The sequence below is a fragment of the Euprymna scolopes genome, chromosome 18, assembly GCF_053919585.1.
Source record: "Euprymna scolopes isolate OS-2025 chromosome 18, ASM5391958v1, whole genome shotgun sequence".
Taxonomy (NCBI): Eukaryota; Metazoa; Mollusca; class Cephalopoda; order Sepiida; family Sepiolidae; genus Euprymna; species Euprymna scolopes.
This window is the reverse complement of record NC_136499.1, coordinates 116358668-116377125: the sequence shown is the minus strand read 5'-3', so window position 1 is coordinate 116377125 and position 18458 is coordinate 116358668. Positions and strand designations below refer to the sequence as shown.

The 18458-nt window shown below is 31.9% G+C and overlaps 1 protein-coding gene and 1 pseudogene across 24 annotated transcripts in view; one reads left to right on the top strand and one right to left on the bottom strand.

Annotated features, from left to right (window-relative positions):
* Positions 1-18458, bottom strand: part of LOC145297783 (FH1/FH2 domain-containing protein 3-like) — a 760653-nt gene that overhangs the window by 481817 nt on the left and 260378 nt on the right. The window lies entirely within an intron of this gene.
* On the top strand, positions 12102-12220 carry LOC145301560 (5S ribosomal RNA; annotated as a pseudogene).

The window sequence follows — 18458 nt, the reverse complement described above, 5'->3', positions numbered from 1 at the left end:
CCCCTGACCTGAACCTGCTGGACTACTTCGTTTGGTTATACGCCGAGAACATCACCAACATGACCTCCAACAACATCAAAGCTAGCCTAATCGCCGCCATTAGCTGAGTATTCGCCGAGCTCTCGCCGGCGCTTGTGGAAAAGGCATGCTCCCAGTTCCGGAGCGATTATTGAGGTTGAAGACGGCTACTGAATAAATGTCAACTCTACTACATAATGAAGTTAGCTGTAGTGTTGTTTTCTTTAGTGTGATACCTTAATAGTTTCACCTTGTAATTGACAGAGGATAGCACAGCTTCCTTAGATAGCCAAGCAACATAACGAGTGGGAGATCATGCAGTTTTATGATTGATGGTTATCGTGCCTCGTCTTGTCACTAATGTATAAACATAATCACCAGGAAAATGGCACTTGTGTTGTACAAGTGTTTGCCACTCTAATGAAAAAGCAAAAAAAAAAAAAAAAAAAAATGAAGCATATTCGTAGAAGAAACAGAACAAAATGCTAAGAGCTTTCGAAATCAATCTGGATAGAACTGCGCTGCTCACTTTTTTCCGGGTGGAATGGGGTGGGGTTCTTTCAAACGTCGAAAACAAGCAAAGTTAGGATGGGGAGTTATTGGCGTACGAGGGGCGCGCAATAAGTAATGCTCTTGACCCACTTCCAGTTGTCTGATCTAGCTGAAATTTTGCATGTGCAAGGATTTATAACTCTACGGGTTATGTGGCAAATTACAGCTCTGAACTAATTGGGGTTTCTGTTTTACAGGTGTTTGAACTGAATCAGGTGTGAAATGGAGTCTGTTGAATGTCGAGCAGTGATCCGGTTTTTATATTTGAAAGGACGCACACCACAGGAGACTTTTGATGAAATGAAAGAAACTTCTGCTGTTAATGCCCCATCATATGACCTTGTAAAACGCTGGCATTATGAATTCAAACATGACCGGAAGTCAGTGGAAACAGCTCCCAGACCTGGTCGCCCCCTTCTGCCATTAATGATACATTTGTCTGTCAAGTTGAGGCTGCCATTTTGAAAGATCGGCGCATTACTATTCGCCAAATAGCCCAAGATGTCAAGATTAGTACAGGTTCTGTGAAAACTATCATTCATGACCATTTGCATATGCATATGGTGTCTGACAGATGGATTCCCAGGTTGCTCACACCATTCCAGAAGCGAGAACGCGTCGAGTGTTCGATGATGAATTTTGAGATGTGCCAAGAAGATGAGTCAAAGTTTTTCAAAAGACTGATTACACAGGATGAAACCTGCGCCCATCTCTATGATCCAGAGATCAAAGCCCAGTCAATGCAGTGGAAGCACTTGGACTCACCACCGCTAAAGAAGGCAAGGGTGCAGCTCTCCGCTGGCAAGGTCATGCTCACAGTCTTCTGGGACCAGGACGGAGTAGTGATGACAGATTTCCTGGAAAAGGGTACCACAATTACAGGAGACTATTATGTTTCACTTTTGAGGAAATTAAGGGAAGCTATCAAAATCAAGAGGCGGGGCAAAATCAGCAAAGGTACCCTCCTCCTGCAGGACAACGCTTCGGTCCACAACTCGCATGTCACCAGATCAGAAGCACGGGCGTGTGGTTATGAAATCCTACCCCATCCTCGCTACTCTCCTGACCTTTCACCCTCTGACTTTTACCTCTTCCCAGCCATGAAGTTGTTTTTGACAGGAAAAGGGTTTCCCAAATGATGCAGCCTTGATTTCTGAAGCCCCATCGTGGTTGGAGGACCAAGCTGGGGTGTTCTATAAAAACGGTCTCCAGAGCTGCATCAAACGATGTGCGAAATGCATAACTCTGGGTGGTTCCTATGTAGAGAAAGACTAATAACTGTGCTAAGTTTCGTTGCTCTGCTGTATGGTAAGTGGGTCAGGGGCATTACTTATTGCACGCCCCTCGTATAAATTAGTGATGGGGCGATTCCAATATTTTTCCCGATACCGATACAATTACCAATTCCGTACTAAATTCTCGATTCCGATTCAATTTACTGATCCTGATTCCGATTCTTTATAAATCTCTAAATATTTAACTGTAGAGTTGTTATTTTCCTCCACTCATCGTAAAAACACATAATAAATATTCAGATATTTTCTCAAACGTAAAAAAAAACCCCACTTGTGCTGTATAATCTATAGATTTTATTTCAAATAAAAAAAAATATATTAAAAAAAATTAAAAGAATCGTTTTTGGCATCGGAAAATGGGCACAAATTTTCCCGAGTCCAATACCCCCAAATATTCCGATTTTTCCGAGTCCCAATTTCGATTAATCTCCTCAACACTAGTATAAATGGAAAAATTTGCCGATTTAGTGGCCAAATGACCAACGAGAATTTAGTGTCTTTTCAGGGATTCATTCTATTACAAATTCTATCAAACCCGTAAATGGTATTGTGGAATGTGCAACAACAAAAGACAAGAAAATTTTATATGCTAAACTGCATACCCTATTTATACTACATGTAATATTTAACAGTGTTTGTGCAAAATGGTGGATTTCCAAACAAATGTATGTAAGGTGATGATTGCAACGTCTTGTCAGACGAGTGCCACTCCCTCAGACATTTAAAATCCATGAGCCCAAATGCCTGAGGGAGTATCTATACAAATATGATGTTACATAGTCTTAGCTTTGTACGACAGCTAAGTCTCTCTCTCTCGGTTCAAAATGTTCAGATCCAGCAACAAGCAAGAGCAAGATAGCCAGCAACAAATTAAACTCCAGACCAGCTTAATGCGGGTAATGGTCTTCCGCGTTATGGTTTTTTAAATCAGAGATTTGCTTCTCCTAGAAAGGTTGCCTTCACCACGGCTTACGGGAGCCCTCTCCACCCCAATACACATATAAACACACACACACACACACACAAATATACACGGTGCTAGTTCGCCGTTGACCCAGAAAAAGAGTTTATTCGCCCTTTGGAAGGTCTTGTTTTTAATCCTTCAGGGAGACTAGCCGCCCTCCTCACCAAACAAGTCTGGTGGGGGAACCAGTTTAGACGCCGGTGACCCGGTATGTAAGATAGAAACATTAATACGTACTTAAATGTCATATTGAAATTAGTCCAAATTAAAAAAAAAATATGGAAAATGATCTAGTAGAGAAATAATTACAAATAAAAATAGAATTCATCGACTTATCGAGTTTTATCGTACGTTTTAAAGTATTAAACTTTGAGAGTTCTTAAAATTTTATTATTTAAAACTGACTTATCTCCCATGCGTTCTTTGAACTCCGCCATTGAGACGACAATTTTTTCAGTCATAACACATCTTCGACTGGATCATTTTTCGTAATATTCGGAATTTATTCTAATTTCGACCGGACATGTAACTACGGAATAATATTTTCATTTGAATTGCGTTTGTTTCAAAATTCACTATTCTGAATCAGATCGTAAGTTTTGGAATTCATACTAATTTCGACAGGACAGGTAATTAGGTAATAATATTTTTACCGTTTGTTTCGAAAGTAATTATCTCGCGAAAAACAAACAAACAAACAAAAAAAACATTTGATTAACAGATGTTTTTCGTTCCCTTTTATGTGTGCATCAGAGTGTGTTTCGTTTCGTTTTGCCTTTTACCTATTTTTAAAATACCCTTTTTGTGTGCATAAAAGTTTATAAGAAACTAAGGCATATATCATAAGTAGGTTGCCGAGTTATTTCGACGTTTTATTGTTAATCTGACTCACCTGCGATGAAGTAGCGCATGCGCCGAAAGGTAGCAGACGATAATTTTACAAAAAAGGCAAACCCTGATTTCTATTACCATTTATTTATTTATTTATTTTTTTAAGGAAGGAAGGGGTTGTGTGCAAAAGTAGGAATTGCTTAAATTACCCAAGGTACAAGTTGTGGCAGGTGAGACGAACTCATCAAAACAGAATTCAAAAAGGCGGAAGAAGATTTCTTAGTCAGTAAGTAAAGTTTAATAGCCATTTGCAGTACATGCACACAAATCTCTGAACCCGCGATGATGTATTGATTTATTATGCCTTTCCAGGACATTTTTTTCAATGGTGGATGCTCCGAGAAACTATAAGCCATTGTGCCCCCCCTCGACGTAAATAAACCCGATAATCAGCAAAGTCCCACCCCTACACAGTAGAGATCCCTAGATGTAAGAAAACCTTCTACTCTAATAGTTTCTTCCCCAGAACTGCTAGACTTTGGAATTCCCTTTCGGTTCCTGCTTCCCTGACTGTACTGACATGCAGAAGTTCATGTAATGTAAACAGACATCTTGCTGCTCAACTCCCTATATAGTATCTCTGCAATTTATGTCACAGATAGTAGCCCCTTACATCAAAGTAGCACTGTGCTTTGTTTGGGAGGGAAAATGCAATAAAATAAAAGTAAAAAAATCCCCCCCAAAAAAAACATAAAAGTCACTTTGACGTAAAAGAGCTACTATTTGGGGATCGTGTCTAACATGGAACTGTTGGAAGTTGAGGAGCAGGATAACATTTAAACTTCTGCACGTTAGTACAGTCAGAGAAGAAGGAAATGGCGAGGGAATTCCAAAGTCTGGCAATCCGAAAGAAAAAATATTATAGTAGAATTTTTCTTTTACATCTAGTGACCTCGAAAATGAAGGGGTGGGATTTTGCTGTTTGTCGGATCAATCGAGAGTATGTACGTCGAGGGGGCGCAAGTCCTATGAATTCACCAGAGCATATTCCATTGTAACATAGGAACAGGGAGGCAACATTACGGCGACAGGGGCCGGAGCTCGGCCGATAGTTTGGATTTGAGAAAATTTTTGGGACCCATTTTAATAAAAAAAAAAAAAAATTCAAATCTTTATTAAAATAAGCGATCCCTAAGATGAGTTTCTCTCTCTCTCTCTCTCTCTCTCTCTCTCTCTCTCTCTCTCTCTCTCTCTCTCTCTCTCTCTCTCTCTCTCTCTCTCAGGTTGGTGCAAAATAATGTCGTTTTTTAGGCATTCAATAATTATATATAAATCCTCGGCTTGGGAGAGGTGCTAGTTTAGCGGCACTGATGAGTTGTGATACAACGAAACAGGACTGTATGTCAATGACTATACTAGCAGGCCGCCTGGCATTGCCCGGTCATAAAATACGCTTAAATATGATATTTTGATTAATGCAAATTTCGTGTTTATTATTCTATTATATTGGACTCAATATAAAGTAATGATTTAAAAAGGTTAAAAAAAATTACTCGTGCCCCACCACCGAGAATCGAAAACAAAACGTTCAGCTTACGATTTACTTTTTTCCTTTGACGTAAATGCCTGAGCTATGAAGACATGTTCGCTGCAGGACTAAAAATTAAAACATAGACCAATAGCTATTACGTTACGCATGCATATTCGTAATGCTGTCGTTCGACCTTCACCTGGTAAATTTTATGTCTTTAATTTTCATACTTTTGCACCGATATTCCCCGGCTAAAACCCAAATATAAAGTTTCGCAGGGGTTCGAATACCCTATATATTAAGTTTCATGTCTGTAGACAAAAAATTGACAGAGGAGTTTGGTAGGCAACATTTTTTAAACACATATATATACGCATACGTAAAAATATATAGAAAGAGTGTTGTGTTTACTATCACCTTTTTACGCAAAACTATAATTACACGTAATAGTTAACAAAAGATGATTATTCCATAAGAAATCCGAAAAAAACTAATAGGAAATTAATTAAAATGAATGTTTTAAACAATATGCAAATTAGCTAAATCTTTTGCAGATAAATGCTATTCCACGACCCATATATAACAAAGTTATGTATTTTTTTAATAAATAGAAAAAAGGGTTTTTAATATGAATATCAATACACAAACAACCCAAATTTATATATATATATATGTGTGTGTGTGTGTTGAGACGATGACTTGGAATTTGGAATCGAAAAAATCTTAACTTTTTAGGGTATCGGAATCGATATCGAAAAATTTCCCGACGCCCAAAACAATTCTTTTAATTGTTTTTTGGATTTCGTATTGTTTTAAAACAATATTTTCTATCGCTAATAATAATAATAATAATAATAATGATGATGATAATAATCATAACAATGATAATAATAAATATAATAATAACAATAGTAATAATAATTATAATAATAATAATAATAACAATAATGATAATAACAATAATTATAATAATAATAATAATAATAATAATAATAATAATAACAACAATAATAATAACAATAACAATGAGAATAATAATAATAATAATAATAATAATAATAATAATAATAATAATAATAATAATAATAATAATAATAATAATAATTTATTGATTTTTATCTACCAGTAAAACTAAAATCATCATTCACAAATGTATCGTTACATTTGGTAAAATATCTGTGCATTCAACATGTATATTTAAGGTAATGGCGAAAAAAACAAACCAAAAAAAAAAAAAACAGCTTTACAGCTAAATATTTAGAGATTTATAAAGATTCGGAATCAGAATCGGTAATTGCATCGAAATCAGGAATTTCATACGGATTTGTGGAGGACATTGGAATCCCACCACAAATATTGTTAATTCACTGCCCGCATAGCAGCACCCGTAAAGCGCAACGGTTAGAAGGTCCGACTATTGTTTGGGCGATCGGGTTTCGATCCTGGTTGAGGTAGTTGCTTGTCTAGCCGCATTGCTGAGCTGTGAAACAGCGCAACAGTACTGTATGTGGATGACTATAATGCTCCCTATCTGAGCATTTGGGAAGTGATATACATATTACCATTAGCGTAACAAGCGATGCTCTTTGTGTAAACAAATTTACTTAAGTAATTGGACAATGTTACAACATTGTTAATTCATTTCCCGCATAGAAGCAGCCGTATAGCGCAACGGTTAGAAGCTCCAACTGTCGTTTGGGCTTGAGGTAGTTGCTTGTCTAACCGCACTGATGAGACAGCGACGCAGTACTGTATGTGGATGATATATATATATATATATATATAAATATATATATATATATATATTGACAGCAAGTATTTATTCAAGCACCTCTGATTGAACACGACAGAGTGATACTTTTTTTCCGATTTTTCAGAATATCCTTTCTATTCGGCGAGTGAACGTACCGATAGAAAGCGCTTGAGAAGAATATGGCCGAACAACAACGTTTGGGCGCCATTCTATACAACACACCAGCTGAAATAAAAAAGACTGCTCAGCGAATGGAGAAGATATCCAGAAAAATCGAAAAAAAAGAATAAGTCTGTCATGTTCAATCAGACGTGTATATATTAGTAGCTTCCTTCAATATTGACAGACCATGGATACCCACTGTAACGGTGCTAGCGCGTGGAATTTTTGTAGCCAGAGTTACGCAATCTCCAACCACACCTCTAACACATAAGTCGGCGTTTTTAAATACCAATGGCAAGCGGAGGTTCAATACGACTGGAGAGACAAGTTTATATATATACCTATATACATATATATATATACCTATATATATATATATATATATACCTATATATATATATATACCTATATATATATATATATATATATATATATACCTACATACATCTATATATATATATATATATATATATATATATACCTACATACATCTATATATATATATATATATATATATATATATATATATATATACCTACATATATATATATATATATATATACCTACATATATATATATATATATATACCTACATATATATATATATATATATACCTATATATATATATATATATATACCTATATATATATATATATATACCTATATATATATATATATATATACCTATATATATATATATATACCTATATATATATATACATATACCTATATATATATATATATACCTATATATATATATATATATACCTATATATATATATACATATACCTATATATATATATATATATACCTATATATATATATACATATACCTATATATATATATACATATACCTATATATATATATACATATACCTATATATATATATACATATACCTATATATATATATACATATACCTATATATATATATATATATAGCTATATATATATATATATATATAGCTATATATATATATATATATATATACCTATATATATATATATACCTATATATATATATATACCTATATATATATATATATATATATAGCTATATATATATATATATATATAGCTATATATATATATATATATATACCTATATATATATATATATACCTATATATATATATATATATACCTATATATATATATATATACCTATATATATATATATACCTATATATATATATATATACCTATATATATATATATACCTATATATATATATATACCTATATATATATATATATATATATATATATATACCTATATATATATATATATACCTATATATATATATATATACCTATATATATATATATATACCTATATATATATATATATATAGCTATATATATATATATATACCTATATATATATATATATACCTATATATATATATATATATATATATACCTATATATATATATATATACCTATATATATATACCTATATATATATATATATATATATATATATATATATATACCTATATATATATATATATATATATATATATATATATACCTATATATATATATATATACCTATATATATATATATATATACCTATATATATATATATATATATACCTATATATATATATACCTATATATATATATATACCTATATATATATATATATATACCTATATATATATATATATACCTATATATATATATATATATATATATACCTATATATATATATATATATACCTATATATATATATATATATACCTATATATATATATATATACCTATATATATATATATATATATCTATATATATATATATATATATATACCTATATATATATATATATATATATACCTATATATATATATATATATATATATACCTATATATATATATATATATATATACCTATATATATATATATATATATATACCTATATATATATATATATATATACCTATATATATATATATATATACCTATATATATATATATATATACCTATATATATATATATATACCTATATATATATATATATACCTATATATATATATATATATATATATATATATACCTACATACATATATATATATACCTATATATATATGTATATATATACCTACATATATATATATATATATACCTACCTATATATATATATATATATATATATATATACCTACATACATATATATATATACCTATATATATGTATATATATACCTACATATATATATATATATATATATATATATATATACCTACATACATATATATATATATACCTATATATATGTATATATATACCTACATATATATATATATATATATACCTACCTATATATATATATATATATATACCTACCTATATATATGTATATATATACCTACATACATATATATATATACCTATATATATGTATATATAAACCTACATACATATATATATATATACCTATATATATGTATATATAAACCTACATACATATATATATATATACCTATATATATGTATATATAAACCTACATACATATATATATATATATACCTATATATATGTATATATAAACCTACATACATATATATATACCTATATATATGTATATATAAACCTACATACATATATATATACATACCTATATATATGTATATATAAACCTACATACATATATATATACATACCTATATATATGTATATATAAACCTACATACATATATATATATACCTATATATATGTATATATAAACCTACATACATATATATATCTATCTATATATATGTATATATATACCTACATACATATATATATATCTATATATATGTATATATATACCTACATACATATATATATACCTATATATATGTATATATATACCTACATACATATATATATATACCTATATATATGTATATATATACCTACATACATATATATATATACCTATATATATGTATATATATACCTACATACATATATATATATATATATACCTACATACATATATATATATATATATACCTACATACATATATATATATACCTACATACATATATATATATACCTACATACATATATATATATACCTACATACATATATATATATACCTACATACATATATATATATATATACCTACATACATATATATATATACCTACATACATATATATATATACCTACATACATATATATATATATATATATACCTACATACATATATATACATACCTACATACATATATATACCTATATACATATATATATATATACCTATATACATATATATATATACCTACCTATATATATATATATATATATATATATATACCTACATACATATATATTAATATATATATATTATTCCTCTTTTTTCGGTTTCTTTTTCTTACTCCCCCCCCTTTCGTTAACCTAAACAAAACATCTGGATTCCAGCCCCAATCCTGGTCTCTTCCTTTTTTCTGCCGTGCAACCGATACCCTTAAGTTCAGGAAAAAGGGACTAAAAATGGGCATTGGCATACCATACCCCTATACCCGCTATTGACTTGTCAGATGCAGGTACGCAACAGGCTGGTCCATCCCCACGCCCCCAAAGAACACCCTTCCATAACCAATAAAAAACACAACTACTACCCTGGCAACAAACCGCCAGCAAAGCTGCCTCTCACGCATCTGGGTTTTGATAAAGATGTTAAGTTCGTCTTCGTTAGCTAAAAGATGAAGCACTCGTCGACGTTGGGCTTGGTTTAGCTTACAGCATATATACTTTTTTCGCTTTTTTACTAGGGAGTCACCGCTTATCATGGCCTAAGAGCCACTCGAGGGCGACAGTTTATTCGTATCGGGTAGACTGAAGCAACAACGTGATAATTGGAAATGGTAGAACTTGTCTACAGTATTGTTATTTAAAAGGAAAGCTCGACAAGAACCTATTTACAACCATGTTATAGCCAGCTGGGAACCAGCCTCGTGGTATTGTGTTCTACTGGTGGACAGTTGTAGGAAAGGAACTTTGCGCATGGAATTTTCGTTTAGTTTTAACAAGAATATATTAATATATAACTTTTTTCAAATAAAAAAATTAAAAGGCATATATACATCATTTGTTAAAGAAAAAAAAAACATCGGTTATTTTATTAAGAACGCATATTAAATGACCAATTACAAAGAAATATGCGTTATTTGTTAATTTAAAAACGCTAATTTTATTAATTATACATTTTAAGTAAGCCATTCAAAAGAAATATTCTTCAGAGTACAAAAATTGTATAATTAATTGAAAAATTATTTAAAAACGAAATATGCGTTATTTGTTAATTAAAAATCGATAAATTTTTAAAAGAAAATCAATAAATCAATAATTTTAAGTAAATTATTAAAATGATAAATGCAGTGTTCGTTAAATTTCTAAAAAAAAAAACAATTAAATTATTAGTAACTTATTTAAAAAAAAAAACAACAAATTAATTGATAATTTATTTTAAGTAGGTAATTAAAAAGAAAGCTTCGTTATTTTTTAATTAAAAAAGTGAATAAATCAGTTGATAACTTATTTTAAGTAGGTAATGAATGTAGGTAATTAAAAACAAATATGCCTTATTTGTTAAATTATAAACAAACTATACGTTAAGCCATAACTTATTTTAAGTAGATAATTACAAATAAATTGCAAGAAAACAAACTTTAGTTTCAAAATCTTTTTTCATTTGATAAACAAACAGAAAATCTTTAAATCAAGATTCTACAATGAAGGGTGATATTTCTGGTACAGCTGTCTGGGTCATGGGAGCTAATGCGTGTCAACTTTCAACGAGCAGAATGACACGCTATCACGCAGATACATTAACGGCGGAGTAGATAAGCGCATACACAAATATCTCGCATCCCCAAGTCCGAGGGTGACAAGGCAATAAGAGAAAACTAATTCAATCAAATTGGGCCAAAATAATATTTTACTTATCAGAAACCTACATGATTACACATATGCGCACACACATACATATACGGCATAATCACGTTGACACGCCGGTTCCCGTCAGATCACCGAAGTTAAGCAACGTTGAGCCTGGTTATTACGAAAATGGGTGACCAATTTGGGAATTCCAGGCGTTGCATGTAGGAAGACGTCGACATCTCCCTGCAAGAGTTGCAAAAACCTAACAACGTCATTTCCTTTAACGGGATATACATGCGACAAAAAAAAAGCATCAATGTTAGGTGCATGCCATCTTGCGAAGCCAATATCTTTAGACAGCCTGATCTGGCAGCACCAGGCGTCTGATAATGGTGCTGTGTTTAAATTATATTATATAAAATAATTATGGCGTGATTACCTTCAGTACTTATTGTGTAACACCATAATGTTCCTATTTACTTGCTTTCCCACGAGGGCAGAGTTAGACACAAGGTCGTTTTTTTTTAATGTGGGGAAAATCCAGCTCCCAAAAAGAGGCATCCTGGATAGGAGCAAAAATTAAAATTGCCCCAGTCTAGAAGGGTTCCACATCTAGCTAGCAGAGGACAGAAAAGGTGAAGTATCAGAACAGATACTACAATTTGTTCCTAATCAAAAGGCAATTTTATTGTAAAAGGCCTGTTAACAATATATATATATATATATATATATATATATATATATATATATAGCGTCTCAGAAACGATCGTGCACATATTTGTAGTTTATGATGAATTGCTGGAACCTCACGTGAATTATCTTTTTATAAATCATATAAATTCATGCCTACACACACACACACACACACACACACACACACACACACTCATAAAATAAAATTTAACAAAACGTAAAAAACATAAACACATATAACATAACATCTATACTAGTAGGCAGAGGCCTGATGTCAACAGTAAATTAAAGGTTATTGCTATTATTACTTAGGATAAAATTGGAGTGTCACAAACTCAAGAGATTATATGCAAACCACTTAGGATATATACCTTATTGTGTCTACAATTAATATAGATTTCGATTTTTTATTTAATAGTTTACCTCTGTCACTAAATCTAATTGTTTCTAATTTTTTATTACGGCAAAGATAACAAGACGTGTTTAAAGACCTATAAGTTTTAGTTTTTTTTTTGTGTGTTTTTAAAATAATATTCAACTTAACTATTGACGTTTTATGATAGCTTATGGACCAAATAATATTGTACGGGTGAAGACCGAAAAATACAATTCCGGATTACTTAGGACCTCTATCCAGTCATGGCTTGCGGAACGAGAGCATGCTTCCCTCGTGAAGTAGATAGCAGGTTGCATTCGAAATTCCTTTCAGATGACTGAGATTGACAGAAACATTCCCGAGTTCACCTGAAGAAGGTCGGAAGTTACATCGACCGAGATGTTTTGAAAATGAAACTCAAAATGAGAACAGTAGTCTGAACAATCCAAATAATACGGATTTCCTATGATTTGCTTTCGTCGTAATAGTAGTAATATTATTACTTTGTCGCTTAAAACAATTTCTCACACGTAGTCTCTATCTCTACGAACCAACTATCAGACCATGTATGGAGTAGTGTCTGGATACGCTATGTACCAAATTTAATGTCTATAGATAAAAAATTCGTTGAGTATATAGGTTGAGAAGTGTCCTCACACACACACATTCTTACTTTTTTAGATATAGAGACCTAGTCTCTCCTTTATTTGTATTTCTTTCTTTTTTTATTTCTTTATCTTTCTTCTTTTTTATATATATTTTATTTTTCTAGCAGTTCAGCCCGGCTTTGCTCGGGCGCTATGTACTGTTCATCATATATATATATATATATATATATATATATATATATATATATATATATATATATATTAAAAAGTTTGACTCATGCCAAGTAATCTACATTTACAATTTCAAGTGTTTAGACCCAAAATTGGCTGAGGAGTTTGGTAGAGTCTGCAAAGGTCAACTTTTTCAACTTTGTCCTCTTGGCAGCCAATTTTTTTGTCCAAAAATCTGATAAAAAAGCTTGTCTTATCGCTGAATACCCTTTATGTACAATTTCAAATGTTTAGACCCAAAATTGGCTGAATAGTTTGTTAGAGACCGCAAAGATCAAATCTGTTGAACTTTGATGCCATGGCAGCCAAATCTCCAGCCAATAACCCGTTAAAATCTTGCCCTATGTCTGAATACACTTTATGTAAAATTTCAAATGTTTAGACCAGAGATTGGCGGAGTTATTTGGTAGAGAACGCAGAGGTAAATTTTTTTAAACCTTTGACCCCAATTTTGATCCTTTAACATTTGTTTTGGGCTAAAATTAAATTCAAATGTTTTATCCATGTCCAAGTAACCTACATCTAAAATTTCAAGTGTTTAGACCCAAAATTGGCGGATGAGGTTGGTAGAGTTTTCAAAGGTCAACTCGTTGAACTTTGACCGGCTGACAGCTAAATTTCTTGCCGAAAACCGATTAAAAAAATTTTCCCCAAATCTCAATACCCTTTATGTCAAATCTCGAATCTGTAGACTAAAATTTTGACAGAGTAGTTTGGTAGGGAAATGTACACACACACACATACATAATTTCACTTTTATAGATATATAGATTTATCTCTTCTTAATATTTTCTTATTTGTTTATTTCTTCTTCTTTGATTTTCTTTTTCGTTTTTTTTTTTCATTTTCGTTCACAACTACTTTTATCTGCCAGCATATTAAACCCCTACTCTTTTTCGTCTTTCTTTCTTTTATGATTTTTATTCTCTGTTCATCCCTTCTTCTTAACTTTTTTTTCTTATTCATTTATTTATTATTCAATTTCCTGTATTCCTTCCTCTTCTTTCATTCCCATTCACAACTACCTCCAGCGTCCCTTTCACTTCTATTCCGTCTCCTTTTCTAAAATAATATTCCCCCCCCCCTGCATTTTTACAAACCCTACTATCCGGCACCTCTCCCCACTAAAAAAAAAAAGAAAAAAAAAAAAAAGAAAACCTCAAAGAAAAACTTGATACTAAAAATCCAAAATGGTTCTACCAAAATCTAGAACCGGTAACCCATTTATCTGCCTACCTATTAAACTACCTAGCCCATCCCATTTCACTTCCCCGACGCATACCAAAACTAATATTACCTAGCAAGCTTTGCCCTCGCCAACCGACCCACCTTTATATATTTGCCACCGAGGCTGGGTCTCCAGCGCAAAGAACGCTGCTAACAGTAAGCTTTATGATTTTTGCAGCCGAAGAGGAGAAGCGAGCGAGGAGAAACAGCCGACATTCCAGCAACTTTTTAACAAGAGACGCCAAAAAGAGATAAACCAGTGAATAATATCTACCATGCGTAATGAGAATTTCAAGTTATACACCTTGAATATAAAAACTAGTCGGCGCCATGTTTAGGGTCGGACGCCATTTTTTCCCCTCCCACCATTTTTCTCTATCATGACGCTCAACATTTAGTATTTCTATTTTTATTTCATTTTTAATCTTGCCTCATTTTAATCATCGACTTTTTTTTTTTTTCGGTCACCGCCCCTTTTTCTTCTTTCTTTCTTTTCCTGTTTGTTCGCTTCCCCCCTCTCTATCTTCCCGAAACCTTTCTCGCTTAATAACCTATTACATCATTTATTCCATTATAGTTTAGGTTGACTAAGCTATCTTTCACTATCTGTCTGCATCCCTAAAATCAGGTGTTATATTATCTACTAGACATACCTGTACGCCGTTGGGTCACAGCCACTGCAAGTATTCTATTTCAATTCATTGAAACATTCATATTCTCTTGCAAAATTCAGACCAATACTTTTTTACTTTTATATTAGACTAGCCTGGGTGCCCGGCGTTGCCCGGGTGTTTGGAGGTGTATATTGAGCAAAAAAAAAAAAAAAAAAAAAAAGTGGTAGTGGGCAGGTAGGCTCGAACCCGGACCGAGAAGGCGGAAAAGAACGTGAAAATAAATAATTAAATAAATAAATAAATAACGCGACGTCTTTGCCGTTGCGTCTACCGAAAAAAACTGGAAGTAACGTAGGTTTAAATTAAGGCTAGTCAATCGAAAAGAGGGGATGACTTTCGAAAAAAGTGAACCCTCCCTGTAGAAAAGTGTCCAATTGAGGACGAAGAAATTAATGATTTTAGCCAATTTTTTAATATTTATCGTCCGAAGGGGCGGGCTTCAAAACGATACCAATATTGTGAAAATCTGTCGCCTCTGTCGAAAGTTTTAGGCAGACATACAAACGTACATACACACACACACATATATATATATATATATATATATATATTTAAATAGACAGGTGAGATTGATATTAGATTTTTTCTTCTTTTTATAATACTACTACTACTAATAATATTGTGGTATAATTTAGCATTTCGATCCATTTTTGACCTCTTAAAAAACTGTTTTGACCAGCTAAATACTCATAAAAACAGTCTGTAAAACATCCAATCACTTGAGGCCCCTAGCGCCGCTCTGCTACTTCTAATTTCGGTAGAGTTTGAACATATGGAGACAGACAGACTAACAGACATATAGCCTTTATATATATATATATATATATATATATATATATATATATATATATATATATATGTGGAAGAAATTACTTTGCAAAGGCCAAACTGGCGAGAACTTGTACGTGAAAGTTGTGATGCTCTAGAGAAAATAAAGCTGGCCCACAGCAATCTGCAATGGTTTAATTGATAGCCTTAACTATGACACACAGAGCTTGAAATGCGACACTTGTTAACGAGTGCTTTTGTCAAAAGTTGGCTACGTCAACCACCCTAAGTCGCACCAACTCCTGTTCAGGTCAACTTTGCACCTATTAGTCCGAACCAAACGATCTGTTTAACACGCAGCAAAGTTTGCAAGTCTACTGCTGGTCTTAGAAGACATGTGATTGTTCATAGGAATACCTTTCAACCTCCAGAGGAAGTCAACTCGATGGAAATTGCTCAATTTGTATGTAACATCTGCTTCAAGATGTGTAAATCTGCTTCAGGAGTGCAGAGTCATCTGAGATGGCATGGACAACGAGATTGGGAGAACTCAATGTGACGGCGATCATTTGGAAAGATACAACGATCATTATATATATATATATATATATATATATATATATATATATATATATTTATATAGGCATAATATATTCGGCATAATAAGGTTAGCACACCGCTTCTCGCCAGATCACCGAAGTAAATCAACAATGAACCTGGCCAGTATCAATGGGTGACTATTGTGAAATACTATGCGATGTATGTACTGCGATGGGACGAAGAAATTTCCTGGTTTGTATTGCGTTGAAAACCAATTGGAGAGATGCACGTGCAGTCATCTAGGAGAAGGAAAACTGATGTAGAATGTAAGGTCTATAGTCTGCTCTGTCTTGTATTCACCGACTGAGGTTAGCAGTGGTTCCAAAACGTTTGACAGGTGCTACACAGCCTTCACCATTAATAAACAAGTCAAGTTTGTGAATTTCGGACGACTTTTTTTTTTTTTTTTTTTTTTACACAGTGATCACCACTTATCAAGGCCCGGAAGCCACGCAGGGATAAGGGTTATTACAAGTACATTACGTTAGTGTGGAGATTTGATGAAGTGTTTACTTAAGGGGGCGGTTCAACTTTGTTGTTGTGTTAATCTCAGACATTGACATTGACATCTATCTATCTATCTATCTATCTATCTATGCGTCTATCTCTATCCACCTGTATATATATATATATATATATATATATATATATATATATATATATATATATATATATATATATATATATATGCATCTATCTATCTACTAGTACATAAAAGTTACTGGGTGTGTGTGTGTGAGTTCCTTCCTCATAGGTTCCGAAACGGCTGAACCTATATTTTGCAAATTTCACACAAAGCTAATTTATGTTTGGTAGTGTTTTTATATATGTTTTGTACAGAAATTCACCAGGTATCGAAAATCGACACAATCCGATTTTAAAGATAGCTTTTCTTTCTTATAGATAAAAAAGAATTGCTACAGGGGGATATTTTACGTTACACCGGCGAGGGAAATACTCACTGTTAGAGCATTCGACGACATATCGAATGATCCCCTGTTCGAGAATGGGTGTACATCACCGTTTTAATTTAATTAATTTTTTTCTTATTAATGAGTTCAATTCAAGATGAAATAAGAGGTACTACGTAAAATTGCCTCAAAGCATTTCTTTGTTTACATATTCTTAAAACAAAACATTATTCAGAAGTGACTTTTCCAGGGCATTCATTGTCACGCCCAAATATCAGCTGACGTGATATTGTGAACAAACACGGACGGGATTTGATAAACGACATTTTTATATTATTAAAAAAAAAATATGTGGAATTAATCCACCAGGCAAA